At 39.5% G+C, this 13,375-nt stretch overlaps 1 pseudogene; it reads left to right on the plus strand.

Annotated features, from left to right (window-relative positions):
- The first annotated feature begins 6,096 nt into the window (after positions 1-6,096).
- The window catches only part of LOC120293772, a 10,371-nt pseudogene continuing 3,092 nt past the window's right edge, over positions 6,097-13,375 (plus strand).

Here is a 13,375-nt window from a genome sequence, read left to right on the forward strand (position 1 = left end):
TGTACATAACGTCTCATCTCAACGTGCTATCTAAAGCACTTGAGACGATTACTCGTGTGAGTGAGCCAATTATTGCCTGCTGACATACTTTTCAATAATACATGTGTGTTTGTGCTAGTCTCATAGTGGATTTGTACTTATTGATAAAACATCAAATCACTAATAAATAAACAAGCACAATACATCTGTCCACAAATACATAAACCAATGATCCTCTACAATAACATATATCACATTCTACGCAATCCTAGTGACATCCTATGAGTCAAGAATATGTCTCTAGGAATAGCCTTCGTAAATGGATCAGCAACCATTCTATTGGTTGAAATGTATTGCAGGATCACTTCTTTCTGCGCTATAATATCTCTGATGAAGTTATTCTTTATGTCAATGTGCTTTGTCTTTCCATGATACTTGAGATCTTTCACATAGGCAATGGCTGTTTGACTATCGCAATAAACTGTCACCAGTCTTAGAACTTCAGTGACAGTGGCTAAATTTTCCAAGAAACGTTTTAGCCATATTGCTTCTTGCACTACGGCAGAACATGCGATAAATTCTGCCTCCATCATAGACAAGGCCGTGCATGTCTGTTTCTTACTATTCCAAGAAATCGCACCTCCATTGAGCAAGAACGCATATCCAGAAGTCAATTTACGCTCATCCAGGTCTCTACTCCAATCAGCATCTGAATAGCCTGATAGGCGTAAATCACTTCCTTGGTAACAAAGTCGTTAGTCCATGGTGTCCTTCAAGTATCTCAGGATTCTCTTCACTGTTTTCCAGTGTGCTTGATCGGGATTTGATTGATATCGGCCCACCAATCCCACAACATAACATATGTCGGGTCTAGTACACATCATAGTATACATTAAACTTTCGACCGCACTAGCGTAAGGAACAGTTTCCATTGCTTTAATTTCTTCTGGAGTCTTAGGACACATCTCAGTACTTAGGCCTTCACCTTGCATGACAGGGGTATCAATGGGATTACAATGTTGTATATTGAAACGCTCAAGAATCTTCATAATATAAAACTCTTGTGATAAAGTAAGGAGTTTTCTTGATCGATCTCTTTCGATCTTAACTCCTAATATATAAGCAGCTTCTCCCATGTTCTTTATTTCAAAATTAGAGGACAACCATTATTTTATGGTGATAACCAAAACCTTGTCATTTCCAGCCAATAAAATATCGTCCACATAAAGTGATAAAATCACAAATTTATCTTCAGACCGCTTCATAGTGATCTCCTCAATTATTGTGAAACCAAAAGTGATTATGGCTCGATGAAAACGAAGATACCACTGTCTAGATGATTGCTTAAGGCCATATATTGAGCAATGAAGTTTGCAAACTTTATGCTCTTGACCTTTAGCTACGAAACCTATTAGTTGTTTCATATAGATTTCTTCATCTAGGTCTCCATTGAGAAATGCCGTCTTTACATCCATCTGATGTAATTCAAGGTCCAAATGTGCAACGATGGCTAGAATAAGGCGTATTGAGGCAAACCTTACAACTGGTGAAAATGTTTCCTCATAGTCTATACCCTCTTGTTGAGTATAACATTTTGCCACAATGCGAGCCTTATACTTTTCAATGGATCCATCCGCCCTTCGCTTAATCTTGAAGAACCATTTGTTTCAAATGGCCTTACGATTGGGTGGTAGATCAACCAAGTCCTAGACATGGTTTGCCTTCATTGACTCCACCTTATCTTCCAAAGCTTTTCTCCATTCTTCCTTATCAGAGGATGAGAGAGCCTCTTTAACAGTTTTAGGCTCGGCATCGTCATTTTGAGCAATCATAAATGTTTCATCTTCAATCTCAAAACAACGACGATGAATACTTTTACGATTACTTTTACGCAATTGAATTTCTCTTGAATTCAATTTGTTAGGCGATGCAACACTCCCACTAGGTCTTACATGTTGAGGTAAATTTTCATTTCCCTCTACAATATCAGTGGGTGTGTTATTAGGATCTTCCATCTCATATAATTGGAAGTCCTTATCAATCTCACATCTACTAAGAAAATCGTTCTCCAAGAATGTGACATCTTGTGACTCTATTTTGGTCACACTTCCATCAGCTTGTTCACCTATGAACACATACTCTTTGGAGTGTTCAGAATATCTTATAAAGATACATTTCTTCCCTCTAGGACCTACTTTGCCATATTTATGGAAAGAATCATGAACATAAGCTGCACATCCCCGTGGACGTAGACTACTTAAGTCTGGTTTTCTACCAGTCCATAATTCATAAGGGGTGAAAGTGACCGATTTTGAGGGCACTCGGTTAAGTATAAAGGCAGCAGTCAATAACACATCTCCCCAATAGGAGATAGGTAAATTTGCTTGCGCCATCATAGACCTAACCATTTCCAATAGGGTTCTATTCCTTCTCTCAGCTACCCCATTTTGTTGTGGAGTACTAGGAATAGTCAATTGTCGTACAATTCCCTTTTCATCACAAAGAGCCTTGAATTGCTCCGATAGATACTCACGTCCACGATTAGTTCTCAATGCATTTATTGTTTTGTTCAACTAATTCTCTACCATCGCTATATATCGTCTAAAGCAGTCTAATGCTTCTGACTTATGGGAGATCAGAAAGACATAACCGAAACGTGTGAAGTCATCTATGAAAGTGATGAAATATGAGGCCCCATGCCTCGCCCTCACATTCAAAGGACCACAAAATGTCAGAATGTATGAGTTGCAATGGAAATTCAGCTCTAGTCCCTTTACCGAATGGTTTTCTAGTTGCTTTTCCCGCTAGACAATGTTCACATACTGATAGACTAACATTAGTGAGTGACCTTAAAAGGCCTTATCTAGCTAATCTTTGCATTCTTTGCAATCCAATGTGACCTAATCTAGCATGCCAAGTACTTGCATCAATCTCAACATTACTAGAAGATGCAATTAAAGAAAAACTACCATCGACATTAACATTGTACTTATCATAGTCAATGTTTAACACCATAAAACTATTTGATACATGACCTGAACCATAATAAACTGTTCCATACAAAATGTCAACACAATCACCATGGAAATTCAATACATAACCTAAGCTAAGAAGAACAACTACAGAGATCAAGTTTCGTCGAATATCTAGAGCATAAAGGACATCATGCAGAAGGTTTCGATACCATATAAGATTAATTTACATGTGCCGATACTCTTCACTTCAACTATTGAGTTATTCCCAACATATATCCATCTTCTTCCAGGCGGTATCCGACGATACTCCACAAATGATTCTTGGTCTCTAGCTATGTGGTTTGTTGCTCCTGAGTCTACAGTCTACATTGGATGAGATTAAGCAAGTATTACAGTACTAGAAACAAAAGCATTACTCAAAGTAATGAAGTAATATGGTACATTTTTCGGCTCAGTGCATTCACGAGCAAAGTGACCCATCTTGCCACAATTGTAGCACTCCATCTTGGTCTTGTCCTTCTTCCCACCACGTTTCTTGCGTTGGAAGGTCTTAGCCCTCTTAGGTGCCTGATCAATCTTCTTCCCTTTGTTGTTGAATTGAGAATTCCTTTTGTGCTTGAAACCCGAAACCTTGCGCGAACTCAATTCAGCAACATAAGCATGGGTAGAGGATCTCGCAGCGTCTAGGCGCTCATCCTCTAATTCCAAATGACGCGCAATATCATCAAAAGTGACAATATTCTCATTATGTGTCATATTGATATTCATATGCTCCCAATTGTTAAGAAGAGACCTTATAATAGCCTGGATTTGCTGTTCATCAGTAGGGGAGTGACCTGCCGACTTCAGCTCACGGATCATATTTGACATCTCCTGAAGATGTTGCCTCATCGTTACATTTGGGCGCTTTCGGAATATGTCAAACTTGATGGTGAGTCTCCTCAGCTTAGTGGTAGATGTACCCCCAAACTTATCTTTCAAGGCAACCCACATAGCTTGAGCTTTATCATAACTTTCAAACTCACACATGAGATCATCTTGCATACAGCTCAGCAACGTGATGCGAGCAATGCTATTTTTCTTTTTTCAAGCTTGATAAGCTTCTAGATCTCTCCTGTGTTCAGCTGAAGTTCCATGCTCAGGTTCCTCCATGGTATGGTTAAGGGTTTTCAAAACCTCTTGCTCCTCAAGGATGTAGTGAACCTTTCGGTGCCAAATATCATAATTGTCACCGTTCAGCTTCTCACCCTTATTGAGGTCAGCAACAATGGTCTTGGATGCCGAAGCCATAATCAATTGCTATAACATATTGACATAATAAACACAGAATTAATATTAGCACACTTTATAGAGTAACACACATATTTAATTTGCAGCAAAGACAAACTAAAATAATGATAATTCAACAAAAGACACAGAAGCAAAAGTTCACTATGTTTCCAATCAACTTCTATGTACAATTGTTCTATTATCATTAATTAGTTTAATTTGCGCAAATTTTAAGTCCTAGGTGAGAACTCCCTCGAATTCTACCAACCTACGAACTCCCACTAGGAAAAATAATTACATGATCTTATGTAATTTCTACATTTTTCCATTAACACAAAAAGCATAGCATGATAATAACCAACGTATAAACAACAATCATGCTTCAACTATAATCAAAATCGCAATTCAACATGTAATGGATTTCCTACCATTGTTCGAATTTTCTAGCAACTAGAAAATTGCAAGTATATTAAACTATATACATGATATCATCGAACCAAGCTCTACGCAGCATATAGGACATCATTTGCACACAAGCTAGCTACTGTATTTCCTAAACCACAAGTAAATACAAGCTACAAATGAATAAACTATGCATTAAACCCCAAAAAATACGCATACATAGGGTTTTCTATGCATTTTCATACATTTATAAAATTCAAAAGTATAAAATAAATATACCACAGTGTAAAGGACACTCATACGAACCAAACGCCACCAACCACGCTCCAATCGGAGCTCGCACGAGCCCACACGCGCTAGCGAGCCCAAGGGCTCCTGGCCGGTCGGACCGGTCCAACCAGTCCGACCGGTGACCGGTCCGATCGTTGACCGGTTCGACCGTTTTGACCGGTCCGACTGTTGACCGGTTAACGGTCAGGTCGGATCGGGTCAACCTCGGGTTGGTTCTCGGGTCGGGTCATCGGCCGGTGATCGGCCGGCCAACTGCCGCGCGGTGATGACGTCATCCCAACGGTTGCCAACCATTGGGTGACGTCATGGTGACGTCATCACGCGCAGGTTCATCGACCGGCGCGTGACGCGCACCTGTTGGTTCGCTGACCGGTGCGTGAGTCACATGCGCTGGCTTTGCCAGTGCTTCAGGCGTGTGGTGCCCACGTGCAACGGCTTTTGGCTGCGTGTGTTGGTGCGTCCGGCGTCTTCCGGCGGCGCTCTACCCATCGCCAGACTCGCCTCGACGAGTTCTTTTACCCTGTATATTTAAAAATTAATTTGGCCAAAAAATTATTTCGAAAAATGGCCAAAACCGCACGGATGCACACGACCCTGAACCCGTTCTTCGCTTCGGTTCGATTTTGAGTTTTCAGATTGCAATTCCGACCAATAAACATCAAAAACAGTGTAGAATACAATTTCTTGATCTCAATATCAAATGGTAAATGAGAAAACTCGATGAAAAACAAGGCAGAAAACACGACCGGGCTTCTGATACCAATGTTGGAATTCTAGTCGGCGGAAGACGACTTACCCGATTCTGATGCGCAAACCGCAATTAACCCCGGAACGAATGTTGAATTACGAATGAATCACGAATAAAACTATCTCACGTTGGTTTGGATGCGATCACGAGAAAAACACCCGATTTCCACGGCGTAAATGCAAACTGTTTTCATAAAAGTGAAATAGAACGCCTTATCTCTTTTATGGAAATGGAGAGAAACTTTGGTACAAATGATCTGCCAACTCATCCAACGGTTGTGTTCGGAAGGCTTTTATACGTCTCCCTTTGTACCCTTACATTAGTGTCTTTCTATCGTAATGCATCAAGATGAAACGGTGCGTTCCAATCGCACCCCATTATGGACGTACCAGCTAAAGTACAACAGTGGGCAAGGTCGAGAGCAAGGAGGGGATGGAGGTCGATGTGATAAACGAGGACACAGGTGGCGAGCATCGGCTCGTGTTCCGCTACTGGGCATCATCGGGGTGCTACGTGCTGAATGGTGGCTGGACCAAGCTGTTCGTCCATGGGGGAGAGTTGAACGTCGGGGACGAGAGCGGGATGTACTGGGACACTATCTCTTGCAAGTTCCACTTTACCGTCCTTCAGAAGGTTGCTTGCGGCTTGAGCTTTCATTGGAAAGTATTTGCCATTGAAAAGTAGTCCGGCGGCTTGTGTGCTTCAATGTTGGCTTGTGTTGGCTTGTGATCGGGGAAAGTCAAAACAATTACCATCGAAAAGCAGTCCCGCACAAATCAACAACAATCAATTTTCTTTCTTATATCGTACTTTTATATTCACAAGTGGTGTGACCAATTAAGTTCCGACATAATTTGTTTGCATCATATTATGTAATCGAGTTTGTAATTTCTGGATCTTACTATTGATTTGGAATTGTAAAACATTGTTTGAATATAATAAATTGATCTCCTTTCGCATGAGATATCCTCCGTCCGAAATTAGCACATAACCTTGGTTTCCTTGAATTATTTTTTATTAAAGATATTTCGTTGTGGGAATAATTTCGACAAAATCCTAACAATGAATTATTTCGCCATTAAATGGTGGATCTTTTTCAAGTTCTAATTTGCTGCAATGCTAAATTTTTACGGAAGCCCTCAAAGCATCAAACCTTTTCCCTTAAAGCACAATTGACAAAAGCGATGACGGAAGCCCCCACTAACTAAATCGTACGGAGCCGACCCGTTCCACTGTTCACATACCCCACAATGTGTCAACTGTCAACGCAGCGCGGAATAGGAGACGAGGACTTTTGCAATAGACTCCTTTAATGTTTTCCCCCTTCAACCAAACAATGATTTCATAAAGGTTCGCTTTTAAGAGATAAGAAGATGAGGAAGATAGGGGACGCTACGATCCATGGAAACCAAACAATTCCTAATTGAACATGTTTTCTTAAGAGATACCGGATAAGCACACGTGGATTAATGACTTTTGTACTTTCTGATGTTAAATTATTATGTTTTAGGAAACATATAGTCTTATGCCCCTCTCTCCACAAGCATGCAGTCATTGCACTACCTTTGATCATTTTTCCCTAATCCAACTCGAACTAGTAAATACCTTGTATTAAAGCAGCGTGCACTTCACAACTTGATTTTGCACAACCGTAATTTGATCACTCTCAACGATATAAGGTGCAAAATCTGTGGGATTTCTACACTTCTAATTTATTGCCAGTCTCACCAGAAAAAGAAATAACATGGATCAGAAGAAAGCGAAGAAATCCATGAAGCCATTTGATTTCTTTGAACCTCAAACGTCCTCCGATCATCATGAATTACTCGCTGCCGACACCATCCACGATGTCTTCGTCTTGTGTTTCCGATGTTTTCCAACAGCAACAATGACGTGAGAATAGTAATCGGTACCAAGAAAAAGATTTATCTCCAGGTTTTTGTCTTCGAGAAAGATTGTCTTTTCTCTATCAGGTGAGCGATGACGAAAGCTCCTTGGTGTCACTAAAATCGTAAGGAGCCAAGCTCATGCGGGCCACGGTCCCGTCCCGACTTGTCGCGTGCGCGTGCCCAACGAGGCGTGGACGGCCGACGCACTTCTAATTCGGTGCAATGCTAGATTCTTTGATGTTCTTTTTTCCTCAGGAAGGCTGTGTCGTGAGAATAAAGGACAGGCGAGTCTTGACTCTTGAGGAAGGAAGAGAGGAGACGCTGGGACCCACCTATGCATATGGTTATGAACGTGGACTGCGTAATAGAAAGATTACACTGGTCGTATACTTCAAATTAATTCAAAAGAGGGAGTCAATCCCAGGGATCCACACTTGTCATTCAAATTGAATATGTTTTCTTAAAAAAAAATAGTAGAGAATCACGTGAATTAATAACTTTTGGTACCAGGATTAGTACCTTATTCTTGGCTGCAAGAAAACAAGAAGATTTCTCAGTACTTTTCATAGGAAATTTTTACAGTGTTGTCTTCAACCAAGGGAACTAAGTCAACCTGTGGTTGAAGACAGTGCCGTAAGGTGCGTCAACTCAGTTGTGGGCATTTCACTCACCTTCACTCACTCCAGACGCGGGAGACTATTATACCTGCCTACCCGATAGTAGCTAGAACCGAAGTTCTAACGTGGTGTCTACCTTCACCACCGTGAGGCTCCCTAATTCCCTGTCTATCTTTGTCTTCCAATTTTTATAAGTTTTGTTAGATTATTTTAATAATTGCTAAATGCTCAATTTATCACTTGAGCACATACGAGGTTTGGTTTCGTATTGTTTCTCGCACATGCTTTCACCATAGAGTAGGAAACCTTGAACGTTATGTCCAAGAATAATCAAACATCACTTAGACAACCCAACCCAAAATATTTCTGTTTTGCGAGTATTAAAATTCCTCTGATATCGTCTGTCGGAATGTCATAGTGTAAACGAGAATTGCAATCTAAACAGGATGATATGATGGATAAATCTGATGAACTTTGCCCATTCAAAGTATACCTTCATATGTATAGTATATATGAACAAAACAGGAAATTTCATATATCGCCACAATAGAAAAAAAAAAAACGATTCAAGAAATTGAAGACATTAGAATTGGGCTTCAAAAGAAACACTCACCGAGTTCCTTTTGTTGGAGAAATCTTCGTGAAGTGTTTTGAAGTTGACAAAACGTTTCCATCGTCTAGTCGAAGGTCAGCAGACTCTGTTGGTTAAAGTCTGAAGACTTCCGGACAGCCAGACTCAAGACTCAAAGTCTATCCTCATTGACAGTCTCTAATCCGTTGAAGAAAGGTTATCCAGAATTGGATGTTTTGTTCAGGATTTAATCTTATCATCTGGAGAAGATCTCGTGGTTGGAGAAGACATATAAGAATCCTTTGATTGATCAAGATTGATTCAATGACTGAAGATTCGATGATTGTCTAAATATTATTGGAAGGTTCTACTTATGGAAACCGAGATCCTGATTGTATGGGCGAACAGGATTGATGGGCTATCAACACGTTCCTTTAGTAGCTCGAACAATCTTCCTAATTGATTCCGTCCAACGGGTAGATTGGAGGAATTCCTTTGGTAAGTGCCAACGGGTATGATGGCATAAAGGAGTATATAAGGAAGACGTTCTTAGTTGTTCGAGGTGTGCGCGATAGAAGAATTCCAAAGTCTGAAGCTCCTATTTGTTTAGATAAATCTTTTGAGCGAATACTTGTATACAAAGAGAGTCTATATTTGTGAAAGACCTTGAGGAGGTGTGGTAAAACATCTACACTTTGTGGAATCAAGGCAAAGTCGTGCTGTAACTTCTCTTTTGATCATAGTGAAATCCAGCCGGTGTCTTTGTCGGTGCGGAAGAGTGGACGTAGGCTTGGAATAAGCCGAACCACTATAAATCCCGTGTTCAATTTTCTCTTCCTCACTCTCTCTATCTCAATCGTATTTCATTTTGTTAATTAAGAGAGAATTTACTTTCTATCATATGTTAAGAATCGCTTCCGTATATCGATAAATTGTTTAGGCATCTATTCACCCCCCTCTAGGTACTCATACTAGCAATATCAATTGGTATCAGAGCCCGTGTACTCACTTTGTTTGAAGTGTTTTACTTCGAGTTAAAGATCCATGGCTAGTATGCTAGCACCGGGGCTGATGGAAGGGCAAAGTAATACCTGCACCACCCTACTTTGATGGAAATGATTACAACATCGGGAAGAACAAGATGAAAGCTTTCCTACGATCAAAGGATCCTCTCGGAATGGGATGTTGTAGAAAAAGGAATTACTCCTACCACGCATCAGTCTACGAAAGAGGAAAATAAACTGAAGAAACCAGCGGAATGTCTCAGAAGAAATAATCAAGAGACAAACACTCGATGCAAAAGCAATTTACTCCTTATATTGTGCTTTATCACCAACTGAATATAATAGAATATCTTCTTGTGGTACAGCAAAAGAAGTTTGGGACAGATTGCATATCACCTATGAAGGAACAGATCGAGTGAAGGAAACAAGAATCAACATTCTTCTCGGTCAATACGAAGCCTTGAGAATGAAACCGGGAGAATCAATATCGACATGTTTAGTCGTTTTACGAGATATTGTGAATGGTCTTGAAAATCAAGGTCAATCAACTTCTGATCCCATGAAGGTAAACAAGCTACCGCGTGGACTCTCCGAGGATTGGAATCACATAAAAACTTCGATAAGAGAGACGCGAGAGAATCATGCCACTATCGTCGATGAGCTGATTGGAACTCTTCAGTCCTATGAAGTGGAAAGGATCAATGAAGATGAAGATCCAAAAGGTAAGAAATCCATTGCATTAAAATCAAATGATGATTCGATGATATAGATTCTGAAAATGATATGGACGATGAGGAGCTTGCTCTCATGATAAGAAGATTCAGAAAACTAAATAGAAAAGGAAGAAGGTTCAACTCAAAGAAACAAAGCTTTCAAAGACAGCGGACCAAGTCGGTGATGATGAGGAACCAAATAAAGATGTAGTCTGCTTTGAATGCAAGAAAAGGGACACATCGACCCAACCGTCCTCTTTTGAAGAAGAAGAGAGGAAAAGCTGAAAAATTTCGAAAAGCTCTCAAAGCCGAAACCGGAGTGATATGAGTGTGAAGAAAGTGATAATGAATATGCCAATCTATGTCCGATGGCACAATCGGACTCGACGATGAATTTGAGGCAAGTGATTTTAAAATTCTGTCAAAGTTTCTAAATATATTGATGAACTATGCTTTAGTCTTAAGACTTCTCTCAAAAGAATTTCTGAACTGGAAAAAGAAAACTCAGCTCTAAAACAAAATGAAAATGTTTTAGCGTAAAGAGTTAAAAGTCTAGACTTGTCTGTTTCCAATATTAAAGAAAATGAAGATAATCTTTTAAAAGAAAATGCTTTTTTAAAAACAGATTTATCAAATATATCAAAGAAATTTTCTATAGGGTCTGAAAAACTTGAGAAAATTCTTTCAAAGACAAAGACCTTACTTCAATAAGTCCGGGTCTAGGTATTGAAGAAACAATCCCCTTGATTGATTTTCCTAAAGTAAAAGAAAGAATTAAGAAAAGACTCTCAGTGAGGTTTACAAAAATCACTTCAAGAAAGTTTTTGTAAAACCCAGGCAGAAAATGCTCTCGATGTTCTAAGTGCAACAGTCCGGATCACTTTGAAAAAGAGTGTCCTATGGTATGGAAACCTGTTAAGATAGTATTGGCTAATACTGTTTATCTTACTAACACCAAAGGACCCAAGAAAATTTGGGTACCAAAGAAAGCGTGAGACTTTATTTTAAATGCAGGTCTCCGTCAAGAAACAGGTAAAGTGGTATCTTGACAGCGGATGCTTAAGACACATGACAGGAGACTCAAATTGCTTTATAAAGATTGCTCAAGTAAATGGTGGAAAAGTTTCATTTGGAGGAAACAGCAAAGGAAGTATTGTGGGATTTGGAATTGTGAAAATTGGAACTCTCACAATAAGTAATGTTTCCTTAGTGGAAGGACTCAATTACAATCTTCTCAGCATTAGTCAATTGTGTGATACTGGTTTCAAGATCTTCTTTCAAGAAGGAACATGTTCTGGAATCAAGTAAAAGACTCTACTCGCCTCTTTCATGGGTCGAAGACATGGAAATATCTATCTTCCTGGATGTGAAACCAAATGAATCGCAATGCCTTATCTCAATTCAAGACGAAGCAAGCTTATGGCACAAAAAGCTTGGTCATGTCAACATGAAGCAATTAGCCAAAATTTCTTCAAAACAGCTTGTTCGAGGACTACCCAGCATTGCCATACCAAAAGACTGATTCATGCACTCCATGTATTCTCGGGGAAAGCGGTAAGAAATTCTTTTAAGCCAATTAATTATGTCTCTACTAATCATGTACTACGTTGCTGCATATGGATCTCTTTGGACCAACCAGAACTCAAAGTATTGGGGGTAAGAAGTATTGCCTAGTAATTGTTGATGATTACTCCCGTTTTACTTGGGTATATTTCCTTGCAAGTAAGTCTGAAACCTTTTCGTATTTTGAAAAATTTGCTAAAATGGTTCAAAATGAAAAAGGATGTGTTATATCTTGTATAAGAACAGATCATGGAGGTGAATTTGAAAATCAAGATTTTACAAAATTCTGTGATGAATCTGGTTGTAAGCATGTGTTTTCCTCTCCATATACTCCTCAAAGCAAAACGGAGTTGTGGAAAGAAAGAACAGATCTCTTCAAGAAATGGCTAGAACTCTTTTAATTGAAAGTAAAATTTCTTCTCGATTTTGGGCTGAAGTCAGTTTCAACAGCATGCTATATCATCAATAGAGTCTTCTTAAGATCTATTCTTCAGAAAACCCCTTATGAGTTATTCAAAGATAAGAAGCCTATTGTTTCATACTTTCATGTATTCGGGTGCAAATGTTTCATATTGAAAAATGCAAAAGATCGAGTTGGTAAGTTTGAAGAAAGATCAGATGAAGGTATCTTCCTTGGATATTCTACTTCAAGCAAAGCCTACAGAGTCTATAACAAGAAGAGCCAGACTGTGGAGGAGTCAATGAATGTCAAATTTCAAGACTCAACGCAAGATGAATCAAGTCAGACTCATCAAGAAGAGTCTGAACCTGCTACAGACCCTCCAAAGTCTACAACTCAAGAAGCATCTCGAGACTGAAAACCAAAGCTTCAAGATGTTCGTGAAGATCTAAACAAAGAAAGAGATCATCAACGGACAAATCAACGAGTAACTGGAAGCATAAGTCTAGTCATCCCAAAGATCTTATAATCGGCGAAATTAATGAAAGAATTCGCACCAGATCCAAAAGGCGAGAAGAGTCTAGTGTTTGTGGCACTCGTTTCGAAATTGAACCAAAGAGCATAGAAGAAGCTTTATCTGATGAAAGCTGGATTGAAGCTATGCAAGAAGAGCTCAGACAGTTCAGCATAAATGATGTCTGGAAATTGACATCCAAACCAAAAGGTAAAACTGTTATTGGAGCTAAATGGGTTTTCAGAAACAAGATGAACGAGAAAGGAAAAGTCGTACGAAATAAAGCAAGACTCGTGGCCAAGGGATATACGCAAGAAGAAGGAATAGACTATGATGAGACTTACGCTCCGGGGCAAGGTTAGAAGCTATTCGACTATTACTTGCGTTTGCTTGTTATAAGAATTTCAGGTTATTCCAAATGGACGTCAAAAGCGCCTTCC

This window comes from Eucalyptus grandis, chromosome 5 (genome assembly GCF_016545825.1).
Source record: "Eucalyptus grandis isolate ANBG69807.140 chromosome 5, ASM1654582v1, whole genome shotgun sequence".
Classification (NCBI taxonomy): domain Eukaryota; kingdom Viridiplantae; phylum Streptophyta; class Magnoliopsida; order Myrtales; family Myrtaceae; genus Eucalyptus; species Eucalyptus grandis.